Here is a 14,669-nt window from a genome sequence, read left to right as displayed (position 1 = left end):
TCGGAGAATCAAGGTTCATTAGCTGGCAGGCTCAGAGGGGTCTCGTCACCAAATTCTGAGCCTCACCTACCCAATTTTTCCCACTTTTATTAAGTTGGGGTGATCCAAGGGGTCAGGTCTCAGGTGACTAATGCCCGCCAGGTAATAGGTTACTTGATGTGTCAGGTAATAGGTTAATATTATGTTGATGCACCAGGTAATATGTTTAGTGTTATGCTGATGTGCCAGGTAATAGGTTTAGTGTTATACTGATGTGCCAGGTAATAGCTTAGTTGATGGGCCAGGTGTTCGGTTAGTATTATGCTGATGCAGGTCTTCTGTGAGGGGTGGGGGTCTCAGGTGACTGCTGTGCTAAGTAATAGATGGGGGTTTTCCTTATCATTCTTATGTGCCAGGTACTGTTCAAGGAATGGAGACAGTGAAGCGAGTGAAACAAATGAAGTCCCTGTCCAAATGGAGCCTGCATTTGTACAAATGAAAATATGACAAGTGTTAGATAATGAGAAATGTTATAAAAAAAAAAAAAGCAGGATTATTAGAGGACTAGAGAAGTAAGCAGGATAAGAGGGATGCTGTTTTGCATAAGGTAGTCAGAGAAGGCCCATCTCAGGAGGTGACATTTGACCAGAGACCAGAATAAATCAAGGAAGCAGGCTCTGTGGCTATCTGGAAGAACAACATTCCAGGCAGAAGTGACAATATATGCAAAGGCCCTGAGGCAAAAGCGTATTTGCATCATTTTTTTTCTACTTTTTTATTATGGAAAAACTGAAACATACAAAAGTAGATAGAGTTGTATAATAAGCCCCATGTATCCATGGTTGTACTGCTATACTTCCAACCAATTCACCAGCCCTCCTTCCACCACTGGATTATCTTAAAGCAAACAAGACATTATATAATTTCATCCAAAAATATTCGGTATGTATTTCTAAAGATAATACTTTTCTTTGACATGCTACAATATAACTATCACACTTTAAAAATTATCAATAATTCGTTCATATCGTCTAATATTCACCAGTGTTCAACTTTTCCAGATTGGCTCATATATCTTTTTTACTAGTTAGTTTGTTAAAATCAATATTTAAATGAAGTTATCTGTAATGTCTGAAAAATAGCAAGGAAGATAGTGTGACTATAAAGAACAGAGCTCAATACCAAAGCTTAGAGCCTCACAGGAAGGGACAAAAGCAGGGTCAGAATCAAGAAGTTAAAGAAAGTGGGAGAAGGTGAGTAGTGGTTCTTGGGGCACAATGAACAGGCCAGCGCTGGCTGGCAGAGGTGCACAGGCTTCTGCCTCTATTTATGAAAAGTGGTGCCCTGTGGGTCCAGCCCCAGGAGGAGCAATCTAGGAGATGACATTGCCCCATCCTTGAGATTCTTGGCTCCTCTTGCCCCAGAAACTCCTTAAAGTGGCCAGACAGCAGATAATACCAACCTTTTATATATTAGGTCCTAATTCTTACAATAATCCTGCAAGATGATAATTGTTATTTATAAAAGATGAAACAGGCTCAGAGAAGTCAAGTGTCTGGTATGGTGTGTAGGGTGGATTTGAGCACTGGTCTATTTGGCTACAAAACTGGCCTTCATTTTCTGATATTACGTTCTAAATTTATTTCTTTATTGTCTGTTTCCTCCCCCACCAGGAGGACAAAAATGTTGTCTGTTCATTCACTGTGATATTTCTCAACCTAGAAAAGTACCTGGCACATATGAGAATCTAAAAATATATTAATTTAAGGAATGAGTGTACATGTTGTATGACCTCGAGTTTCACAGGAAATGCTTTTGTAGGGATCAACTCTATTTCAAATTAATTTCAGAGTCTCCATGGCTCAATAGGATATTCTCTACCCCCTAACCCTCCTTCAATCCCTTCGAGATCAACAGGTGTGGGATGGCTTGGAATGTGGTCAGGGCTGGGAAGAAGATAGCTTAGGAATGACCCAATTGAGATATTATTTACACCCTAGTAGATTGACAAATAGTAAGGTCTGATAATATCAAGTGTTGGTGGATGTGGACTAACAGGAACTCTAACATACCACTGGTGAGAATGTGAATTGACGCAATCACTTCGGAAAAGTTTGGCACTGTCTTGTAAGATTGAACTTCTGCATACTCCATGCTATGGTTTGGTTATGGTTTGTTTAGCCCCACCAAGCCTCACGTTGAAATTTCATCCCCAGTGTTGGAGGTGGAGCCTGGTGGGAGGTGTTTGGGTCATAGGGGTGGATCCCTCATGAATGACTTGGTGCCATTCTCACTGGAGTGAGTTCTCACTCTTAGTTCCCTCAAGGGGTGTTGAAAAGAGCCTGACACTTTCTCTCTCTCTGGCTTCCTCTTGCCATGTGATCTGCATGCACTGGCTCCCCTTCTCTGTCTGCCACGAGTGGAAGCAGCTTGAGGCCCTCACCAGAAGTCAAGCAGACACTGGCACCATGCTTCTTGTACAGCCTGCAGAACTGTGAGCCCAACAAAACCTCTTTTCTTTATAAATTACCTAGCCTCCTGTATTCCTTTATAGCAACGCAAATGGACCGAGACACTCTAGGCCTCAACAATTCTACTCCTAGCCCTTACTCCTACAGAACTCTTGTACCTTTTCATTGGGAAACTCTTTCACCGCAGCATCATTCATAATGGCAAAAACAAAAACAAAAACAAAAACCAACTGTACATAGCCCAAATGTCTAGAGACAGTAGAATGAATTCATAAATCATGTTATTGTCACACAATCGAATTTTATACAGCAGTAAAATTGAATGTGTGAACTATAGCTACAAGCAACAATATAGATGACAAAATCAAGTTTCAGAAGACTACATTAAATATGATATTTTGTGGCTGGGCGTGGTGGGTCATGCCTGTAATCCTAGCACTCTGGGAGGCCGAGGTGGGAGGATCACTCGAGGTCAGAAGATCAAGAGCAGCCTGAGCAAGAGTAAGACCCCGTCTCTACTAAAAATAGAAAGAAATTATCTGGCCAACTAAAAATATATAGAAAAAATTAGCTGGGCATGGTGGTGCATGCCTGTAGTTCCAGCTACTCAGGAGGCTGAGGCAGAAGGATTGCTTAAGCCCAGGAGTTTGAGGTTGCTGTGAGCTAGGCTGACTCTACGGCACTCTAGCCAAGGCAAAAGGGTGAGACTCTGTCTCAAAAAAAAAAAAAAAACACGATATTTTGTAAAACACAAAACAAGGAAAATAAAACAATACAAAGTTTAAAGAGATATACATATCTGCTAAAACTTTCTTTAAAGTATAGTAAATACAAAAAAAAAAAATCAAAATTTCAGTTACCTCTGAAGAGAAGGCAGAAAAATGAGGTCAGAGAGGAACATATATACAGGTAGATGAAAAAAATTGAAAATGTTCTAGCTTTCCTTACGTTTGGGTGGTGTGTTCATGGCTGTTTATTTCATTATAATATTTTGAAGCTCAGATATGAACGGCGTGACTTCTTTTGTCTGTATCAAATAAGTAAATAAAACAAGTCAGCCAGCCCAGGATGGAGCAGTGTGTGAAGGCGTCCTGTCTGCCATCCACACAGCCATCTGCTGGCTGCTGGCAGGAATGTATTTTTGGCATCTGGAAGCTGTTGTTTACTGCATGGTGGGTGCTAAATCCCATAAGTGAGAAATGAAACACTCACTCAAACTTGGAACTTCCAAGTACACATCCAGTAATTATGCACCAGAGAGTAGACTTCGTTCAGGGAATGCATAATTTATTTGTATTTAAACATTCCTTTACTGTTTGACAATGTAGTGATCCCACCGAGAGGTACCAGAGATTCAAATGTGTTCTTTTATAAACATTTTTCTTCATGCCCATCACACTGCATAAAGCTGCCAAAGATCATGCCTTAAGTTCACTTAGCCTCTTTGCCGTAGACATGGGGGCACACAGATTCTCAGCTACACGAGAAGAATTAATGTGTCTGATCCCACTTGGTCTCATGTGAGAAATGTCACAGATTTCATCCATCTTTCTAGTTACAGTTTTAGGAGTCTTGGCAGCTCTTACAATCTGTAAACGGGGTAACTTTATTAATCCTAATTAAGTGTCAGAAATGAAAATTAAAAACATACAGAGACTTTTTCCTTAATAACAAATGTTAACACCATGTGATCTTAGCTGTGTGCCAAAGACAGTGCTTGTTCTGGAGTCTAAAGTGTCAGACTATTTTGGAGAATATTAAATATACTCTGTAAAGGAATTATTTTATTCTTTTTAATAGTAAATTTTAAACAATAAAAATCTATGCTTTGCTCTCCTCATGATGAAAATGAAGATTTATAAATAATCCTGAAAACTGATGACCCAATGTAAATAAGCTGGTAATTTAGACACCCTTAGTTTTGGGTTTATATTGTCAATTGAATGTCTTTATCACATGAATCTGATAGCTGCTATATCTCTATTTTACTTTTTTCAGACAAGGCACAATGCTAATAATTGATCCAGGCTACAAGATAATTTTCATGCAAATTAAAAAAATAACTTTTAATAAATCAATTAAAGAAGGTCATGAGGGTTGTATGTGTCTGTATATTACATATGTAAACATATGTACTCACATACATATATATGGGAAATGTATTTTTTAAAAACCGCCTACTCATAGAATATGTAGCAGTCAGTTTATAAAAATAGGCTTATCAAAATGATTTTCCATTAGATGAGTTCATGTCATTTTTAAACCTTATGATCATCAGTAAAGAATGGCACATTGCACACAGCATGATGTGCTTGTGTGATTTTGTAGCTTAAGGGTGTGGTCACGCTTCTGGAACTATTTCTTAGGCAGTTATTGGTATTTCCACTTATAAACTTTTGATTCTTAGTCACCATGATAATACAATATTCATTCATTTATTCATGCATTTATTCTACAAATATTTATAAAATGCCTGCAAGATGCTAGTCATTTTGGTGCTGGGGCTGTGATAATGGAGAAAACCAAGCATGATTCTTTACCTCATAGATCCTTTTATCCAGTGATAAAGATATTGATGAAATAATCAGAAAAATAAATTTATAATTATAAACTGTGAATAAAGAAAAGGTATATGATGCTGAAAGATTACAATGGGGCAAATATGCTTCGTTAGGGAAGATCTCAGAAGGCTTCCCTGAGAAAATGGTGTTTGATGTGAAGAGGGCCAGGTATACAGAATCAACCATTTGAATCCCATTTTCATTAGAATTGCTTTTAATGCTTGGTGTTTTGCTAAAGTTACTCTCTAATTACTCTCAAAGCTGTATGATTTATTATAATCAAATTCAAAAAAATTGAGTACCTACCATGTGATAGGTAGTATAGGAAAGTACTAAAATAAAGTTCTTGCCTTCAATGGATTTACTTAGGGGAAAAGCACAATATAATAACATAATACAAAACTTGATAAGCAAAATAAGAGATATACAAGCTAGAGCACAAAGGAAGGAAAGCTTTCATCTAATTGAAAATAGATTTGATAACATTTTCACAGAGCTGGTGGTTATATGTCTTGGACCTTGCAGTATGGATGGGAGTTTGAAGATAGACACAGGTGGTGGTGTGGGGGGGAAGTATTTCAGTAGAATGTAGTGATGAGAAAACATGAAATATGTTCTAGAAACTGTGGGTGTAGTTTGAGTACTATAAGATAAAGTGGTGAAAGTTGAGGCTGGACAGTTAGACTGGAATCAGGCTGTGACAGTCCTTGATCACCATCCTGAGATGTTTGTCCTGGCTTCTGAAAGTAGTGGATGATAAATTATTAGATGTGTGCATCCAGGTCTACACAGCTCTCTCACTCCATTATGTGGTTCTGGGCCACGAAAATGATTAACTCTAATATACCTCGTCCCTATCTGTTCCTTAAACTGGTTAAAAGTGAAATCATTAAATTGTGTGCATTTGGAGAAACACACAGGGAGTACATCTTTGGGGTCAGAGGCCTTGCCCTATTCATATTGCTATGCTCATCACTTCACACAAGCCTGGCATGCGATTAGTGCTTAGTAACTGTTAGTTCCCATATTCATCTTCTCAGTCACTAGGTAGAAGCCAATAAAAGAAAGACTAAAGCCCATATATTCTCTTTTTTTCCAATGACTTTTTTTTATTACACAAAGACACTGGGCAGGCAACCAAATACAATGTGTTTTATTAGACCTTGGCTTGAAAAAGTAGGTACAAAGGCATTCTTGGGACATTTGGGGAAGTTTGAATAGAGCCCATTTTTATAAGGATATTATGGAATTATTCATTTTCTTAAGTGTTTGCAACTAACTTTCAAATGTTCAGAAAAAAACAAATACATACATATAAAGATAAAGGAAATTTATCAAAACATTATTAATTGTTGAATCAAGATGGACGGTATGCAGGCTATTCTTTTAAATTTTCTATATGTTTGAAATTATTCATATTAAAAAGTTGGGAAGGTTTTTCATTTAAAAAACCTACTCTATCAGTCAGTGTTTGTAGTGTCTAGTAAAGAAACAAACTCTGGCATGTTTAGGAAAATGATCTTTATTAAAAGGGTGGTAGTAGGTTGGGCATAGGGCTCACACCTGTAATCTCAGCACTTTGAGAAACCAAGGCGGGGGGATCACTTGAGGCCAGTCTGGGCAATAGCAAGACTACATCTTTACAAAAAAAAAAAAAAAAAAGAAAGAAAGAAAGATAGAAAAAAAAGAAAAGAAAAGAAAAATTAGCTGGGCATGGTGGCATGCACCTGTAGTCCCAGCTACTTGGGAGGCTGAGGCAGGAGGATCACTTCAGCCCAGGAGTTTGAGGTTGCAGTGCACTATGATTGCAGCACTGTACTCTAGCCTGGGCAACACAGTGAGACCCTGTCTCAAAAAAAAAAAAAAAAAAAAAAAAAAAAAGCAATGAAAGTGTGTGTGTGAGAATGCATGTCCACACATGTTCACACTTCTGTGTGATGAAAAAGTTAATCTGGGGTGAAATCTGAACAAGGTCTGTAGTCTAGTTAACAGTATTGTACTAATGTCAATTTCCTTGCTTTGCTATTGTACCACAGTTACACTAAATATTACCAAGGGGGTGGGGAAAGCTGAGAATATTAGTTTCCTAAAGCTGCTGTAATAAATTATCACAAACTGGGTGGCTCAAAACAATAGAAATTTGCTCTTTCTTAGTTCCGGAGGCTAGAAGTCCAAAATCCGGAAGTCTGAAATCAAGATGGTGGCAGAGGCATGCTCTTTGAAGGATCTAGAGGAGGATCCTTCCCTGCCTGTCTCCCAGCTTCTAGTGGTTGCTGTCAATCCTTGATGTTCCTGTGATTGTAGATATATTACTCCGAGTTTGCCTCTGTTGCCAATGGTGTTTTCTGTATGTCTGTGTCCAAATATCCCTCTTCTTACAAGAACACCAGCCATTGGATTACGGCTTACCCTAATCCAGTATGACCTAATCTCAACTTGATTACATCTGAAAAGTACCTATTTCCAGAAAAGGTCACATTCGTAGGTACTCGGGATTAGGACTTGAGCATATCTCTTTGGAAGATACAATCCAACTCATAACACTGGGTGAAAGGTACAGGGGACTCTGTATTATTTTTTTGTGACTTTCTGTAATTTTATAAATATTTCAAAATAAAAAGTTAAGAAAAAACCTATCATCTGGAAAAATATAATGAAATTGTTAATGGTTACCTTTTTAGAAGATTTCACATTTTATTTAACACATTTCTATACAACTTGGCTTTCCTTAGAATTATGGTATATGACATTTGTAATTAACTTAAAAGCGAAAAAAAATTAAAAATTTGGGAGAAAGGAATGATCTGGTCATTAAAGTACTTAGAGCTTAGCCTTTTAGAAAGATAACTTTTATAGCAATGTGAAGAGATGGTAAAGGCATGGTTTGAAGCTAAAAGCTGAGAGACTAGATAAGAAATGTTTGCATTTATCAAGATGAGAAGAGATAAGGACCTGAGCTGGGAGCTCTGGTAGGGAATGGCAAGGAGGGGATGAATGTGAGAAACATTCCGAAAGTAACAGGTACAGGATTTGGTGACTGGCTAGAGTGTAGTGAAGTAAGTAAAAGAGAGGAGTTGAGAAAAACTCCCAGGATCTTGCTGAGGGAGACTGGGTCTTTGGTGTTGCCATTAACTGAGGTGATAGATTGGTGATTCTCCATTTGCTCCACCCTTCACCTCGCTGCTTTTGCCCCAGGAAGTTGACCTCTGTGGACTGAATCCCTGGGCTCCTTTGATCCCTGGCTTTAGGATTGGGTTTGGCCTACGAATGGTATCAGCAAGAAATCACGGAGAGAGGCCACAGTTGGGGCATGGCTATGGCCATAGCTTCTGGCAGAAAGCCCTTCCTTCACATTCAGGTCTCAAGTCCTTCCCTGACCCTTTTAGGCCCAGGAGGGATAACAGCTTCCCCTCAATTGCTAGTCCCGCTGCTTCTAGAGAGAACTTTTACCAGATCTCTTAAAGTCTCATCACTAAACTTGCATCAATGACTTCTTGAGTGTGCCATCTGTTTCCTGCCAGGACCTCAATTGGTACAGAAAGGGAATACAGGTGAAGGGGGTGAGAAGAGGGAGGGATGGCAATTTCCCTTTAAGAAATTAATTTTTAAGAAAAAACGTTTGTGTGACATCTAAGTGAATGTCTATATAGGGCTAATGTCAGGAGGAAAGACAAGGCTGGAGATACAGATCTGGTAGTTATTTACAAATGTATTAATACATTTGTCAGTTGAAAATATGTAATAATAATAGGAAATAGTTGAAACCTAAAGGACTGAAGGCTGGGCTCTGAGGAAGATCAGTACTTATGGGGGAAACTGCAAAATGAGAAGCCTGCAAATGAAATTGGGGAGTATTCAAAGAAATGAAAGAAAGCCTAGGGTGCAATTGTGTCACAGAAGGGAGGTAGGAAAAATTGTCAAAAAGGAAAGAGTGGACAATTCTATCAATAGTATCAATCTCTTGGTTGAAAAGTTGGTGTATAAGGTCTGAGAATTGGAAACTAGGTTGGAGAATAAAAGGGTTATTGATGACCTTATCATGGGATCTTTCAGTTGTCTGTGAGAGTTGAACACATGGTATGGTGTGAGGAACAAATGAATGGTCAGTGAAGAAGTGGGGCTATCACGTTAATGAACATGTAGTAGTATTAGTTTAGCCCACAACTCAAGCCTGTAAAGAAATATAAAAGTTTTAATATATTCTACCACTTCAATTTCTATTTTGAGTCCCCAGTCTAGTTTTGTCAGGATTTTGAAACATTATTCAGTACTAAGATGGAGTAGAGGATATTTAGAGACCCAGGAAGGTTAGACAGGCTGTGTGGTTTTGTCCACCTAGATGGACCCTCCCTTGTCCCACCCTCTCCAGCCCAGGAAAATCTTCTAGAGTTGGGGGTTGGAGGAAGAGGCTGCTACAAGTTCTCCTTCCACTTACATAACCCTGTCCTTGGCTTCTCCTCAAGCCATTTTCTCTGTGGCCTGAATCCTCTCCCCATTTGGGGTCTTGAGAGTTTGGAAGCAAAAAGCCAGAAAGATTTTCTTTACATGTCCCTTCCCCAAGGCAACAAACCTATGGGTTTGATAAGTGGCGAGGGTCGGGAAAGTGGCAAGCTATAGAAGGGGAAAATACCAAGAAAAAATAGGTTAATATCATATCTCAAATATATTATCACATCACATAGACTGGTCTTTAAACAAGTTCAGCTGGGAAGGAAAGAAGAAAACCAGGATGCTAATTGGAAAAAGATGTGGGTTAAAACAAAATTCTTATGGAATGATAGCAACTGTGCTTTGAGAAGCACAAGGAAGGTCCCTTACCTAAAGAGATCCTCCCCACTGATGCCTGGGAGCCTAGCACGATGGACTCATGGCTTCATGCTCCTAAGTCTTATTTTGAGATCCTCATACTTATGGTAAATCCCTCACAGTCACAGAGATTACTACTCAGAATCAGTTTCCTTTTTTCCTTCATAAGTCTCTTTGGTGCCTGAGGGGTAGGAACCTATGAAGGGTAACTTCAAGGGAGAGAAAAGTATAGAAAAGGAAAGATTCAAGAAGGGGAATTTTCTCTACTGACAGCTTGCCTTAGAATTTGCTATATCACACTACGCAGTCTCAAAAGCCACTTTTCACAATTAACTAATCAAATAAAATATATTATAAATCACTTTCTAAAGATACTCAGTGTAAGTACTTAGTAATAATTTCATTTTTCCTTTTATTCTCATGGCAGGATTAGCATAGTCATGGTCTCTTCTGGGAATAAAGGCATTTCTGTCATCTACTAAACCCAATGCTAAATAGCAATAAATCATCATTCATTGAATTCTACAACCTAAACTATATGTCACTGAAGAAATTCTAGCCCCTATGCATCATAATTAACATCAAATAGCAGTACAAGATTGTAGTACAACAAAGAACTATATGGTAATAACCCTAGCTGGTCAGTACTGAATGAACTCTCTGAAGTGAGAAATCATTTCAGGGGAAGAAAGAGAAACAAACAAGGAAAGTTCTATTTATTAAGCTAAAGGAAGGGGTAGAAGGGTTGTATCAGACTGGGTCTAATCAGTAGAGAGAAACCACACAGTGATTTGAACAAGGAAAGTTTAACATAAATAATTATTAACTATAACAGGGGATTAGAGTAACAAGGCTAATAGAAGCGAAGGGAACTCTAAAGAATATAAGAACAGCAGATATAAGGAGAGACTATCCCCAGGGCTGAGATAGAGTGCCTCCCCCGGAAGAGCACCCCCTAGAGCTGAGATTCATGACTTGGAGAGGGCATGGCTGTGGGTCATTGCATGAAGTCACACAGAGAAGTCTCACAGAGAAGTCCTTGTGTTGCTGAGCTGATGAAACTTGCTAGAAATTTGCCTTTTGGAACTTACTGGACATCCACTATCTGGAACTCGCTAGAAATCTGCCCTCTGCATCTTGCTAGAAATATGCCTTCTGGAACTTGCTGGAAATATGCCCTCTAGGGGTTCTGGGAAATTGTTCAAGGAGAGGTATCTCACTGGAGGTACTCCACCACAAAGCTGCCCAGAGGGCATGCACGTGGTGAGGGTGTCTGGAGGGAGTGGAGCCAGGTGGAATTGAGTTGCTGGGTGCTTGCTGTTGCTAGCAGCTGTGGACTACTGTAGGATCTGGATACTGGGAAAGCTGAGTGGGCTGCAGTAGCTGGACATTGGAGAAGCCACACATATAAACCACATGTGCCGTAGGAGTCTGTTGAGTAAGCATACAGGAACCAGGAAACAGAATCCTTTCCTCTTGCAATGTCTCTTCAGTTCTTTCTACCGGCAAAGCTTAACATTGTACCAGCTGGCAAAGGAAAAATATTTATAGGATCCAAATGCATTTTCACAGAGCAGGCAAAAAGGGTGAATTTAGAACGGAGAAGCATTCCATTGATGGCTGGCATGACAATCATATCCAAATTCCCTTCCCCTCGCCCCAATTTTTGGGCTTTTCAGGAATGTGTTCACGTTTTATGAGGTAGGCTAGGTATCAGTCAGGTAAATGACTGAACTTTTCAATCATGGATAAAAGTCAAATTCCTTTTCATGGTCCTCTTGACTCCTAGGAAAATCAAAGGATGTGGCTGGACACCAGGTTAGCATCCATGGGAAGTGCATGAATATTAAGATGGATTTGCCTATGTAGAGCACATTATGCACGTTATGATCTTAATACAACCTGTTTCGGTATGACCAGGGCAGCATCCAGAATGAAGTGGGTGAAAAGGGTGGGAGATGAGGGAGTACAATATAGACAATTGTTTCTAGAAGTGAGAAGTTTGGTTGTGAGGGTGAAGACAGAACACAGTAGTAGCTGGTGGGAAGTATAGCGCTAGGGAAGGTTTTAAAAATTAAATGAAAGAGACTTGAGCATTTTTAAAAGACAATGAGAAAGATTCAGTGGAGACCAGGGGCTTGAACATAAAAAAGAGATCATGTCGGGTTCCTGAGAAAGTGGGAGGGGCTGGGATTTGTGAAAATAAAAACACATTTCATCCTAAAACTTTGATTCAGCCTTTGTTACAATTAAACCTTTGATGATTATCTTAAATTTTTCTTAAAATAATTTTTGTTAACTTTAATTACCATTGATATGCAAGTGACTCACAAAATAAAGGGGTATTAATAAGAAACATTGAGAGGGAAGAATCTTGTTGACATAAATACCTTAAGAATTCAAACAACTCTGCTGGCTATTACTCTTTGCTATAAGATAAGGAAGAGAGGTTACAGAATATTTACATTCTAGTGACCTTTCAGTTGCACATGGAACAAAGAACACTGTTAGGCGCTAGGTGGGGCAAAGGTCTTACTAAAGTATAAACTTCTGCAGGCTCTGGTTCTCAATATCATAAATTATAGTTTCTCTTTTTGATAGTGCAAGAAACTTCCCAGGACACTCAATTTTAACTTCAAAGTTTTTGTTTAGTATTTCCAGACATAACCTTTAGTAGTAAAGCATATGATGACCACAGAGTCTGCAATACATTTGTTATATGATACTGCACCTTATGTCCAAGGTAGAAAGTCAAGGAATTTAGGATATGGGAGGTAATGTTAATGAGATGATCGTCCATGGACTCTAAGTTTGACACTGAGGGAAGTCATTAAAGAAGGCGGCTTAATGGATTAAAGATCCTGATGAGTTTGAAAAATAGTTGCAGTGGGCATATTTAAATAAGCAAGTTAGAAGAATAGGAGGTTGTGTTCAAAGGGTAGGATGCTTGATTTTGAAAGTGATGATAAGGTTCACCTGTAATCCTAGCAATTTAGGAGGCTGAGGTGGAAGACTGCTTGAGGTCAGGAGTTCAAATCCAGCCCGGGCAACATAGCGATACCCTGTGGGAGTGCAGGCCTATAGATAGTCCCAGCTTCTCGGGAGGCTGAGGCAGAAGGATTGCCTTGAGCTGCAGTGAGCTATGATTGTGCCACTGGACTCCAGCCTGGACAACAGAGTGAGATTGTCTCAAAAAAAAAGTGTCTTTTAGATATAGTCAGCAGTCAGCATATTTTACTAATTAAAACATAGGACACAGGCCAGGTGGTAGGTATGTGATAGGTGAGGACAACTGCCTATAAACTACTTGAAATTGTAATTGCTCCAGAAAAATTGTGGGTTACTCAGTGATTTATTTTCCAGTAATTCTTTGAATAGGTACACAATCCTTTATTCAAAAATTTGAAATCCAAAAAGCTCTGAAAATCAAATTTTTTTTAACATTTGGTGGCTAAACCTGTTCTGACTTGACTTGTCATTAATACTTGGCTTGACCTGAACCCAGGGGCAAAGTGGCAAAACCTGTCTGAGAAACTTGATCTGAAGTAAGACTACTTATATGCTTCATTTGTCCTACTTAGTGTGATATTCATGACTTTTCCTGAAAAAATGTTAGCTTGATTATGGTGTGCTGCCCCAGACCTCATGGGATGTTACATTAAGTACACCTCTCTAAAGTCTGAAAAATTCTGAATTCTGAAATCCATCTGGCAGAAAGGTTTCCTATAAGAGATATGGATCCATATCTCATACCCATAATGCACTACTATACATATAATAGGCTAGTTTTTAAAAATTTGATTACATAATGAGAGGATAAATATTTATCTTGGTGGGAGAATCTTGGTCTCAATATTCAACAGATCATTATTAAAATGAATAAAACATACTAGACTTGTAAAACAAATACTTTCATGAGGAAAATAAGGTCTAGAAATTCAAGAAGTTATTAAAAATAAAAAAAACCCTATACAAAATGTTTTTCTATTATGGTTTTTATTAAGCATATTGTTTTTCTGGTTAACTGAAAATTGGTGGTAATTAGAAATTAATTATATGTAAATAAGTAAAATGATTACAGCATACAAAGAGTGACATTTCTGACAAATTGTGCTTATAAAGTTTACTGCTATATTTACATTTCTTAAGGGACACAGCTATTTCTACTACTAGAAAATCACTTACCAGTAACACTAGTAATCACTTAGGTTGATTATTCACACTAGTTTCTTCATCTGTAAAATAAAGAAGTTGGGACTGTGAACACATGTGAACCTGAGAGTCAATCCTTCAAGATGGAGCCCAAGTAACTAACTGGGCCTCCATTCCAAATAGAGCCAACTAGCCACTTGCTGACTAGGGATCACACACATACTCTCAGTTTCCCAGCCTGCACTTTTTTTATCTCTGGGACTTTCAGTGCTCACCTGAACCAACTAATCAGAGCTCGTGTTCCTTAACTAACCAGGGCTCAGCTGTATCAGTCAATCAGAATTCAGCTGCATCAATCACTCTTAACTAAGCAAGTTTCAACCTTCATCTACATAAACAAACCTGACTGGGAACCTTGGGCGGGAAGTTTTCCTATATAACTTGAGCCTTCCCTTTGTTCTCTGGAACCACACCTTGTTTTACACTGAAGGTGGTTTGTCCTCTGTTTTGTAAGCTGTTCACTGGAGTAGTCTTTCTCCAAATTCCGTTTTAGAGAATCGTTCACAGGATTGTCAACGGAAAAAAGCCAAACTCTGTAAAATAATTTTAAACAAATTTATTCTGAGCCAAATTTGAGGACCATGACCCGGAGCAATGCCCAAGAGACCTTGAGCAAGTGGACTCGCTGTGACTGGGTTAC

The sequence above is a fragment of the Eulemur rufifrons genome, chromosome 29 (assembly GCF_041146395.1).
Source record: "Eulemur rufifrons isolate Redbay chromosome 29, OSU_ERuf_1, whole genome shotgun sequence".
Classification (NCBI taxonomy): Eukaryota; Metazoa; Chordata; class Mammalia; order Primates; family Lemuridae; genus Eulemur; species Eulemur rufifrons.
This window is presented reverse-complemented; position numbering follows the sequence as displayed.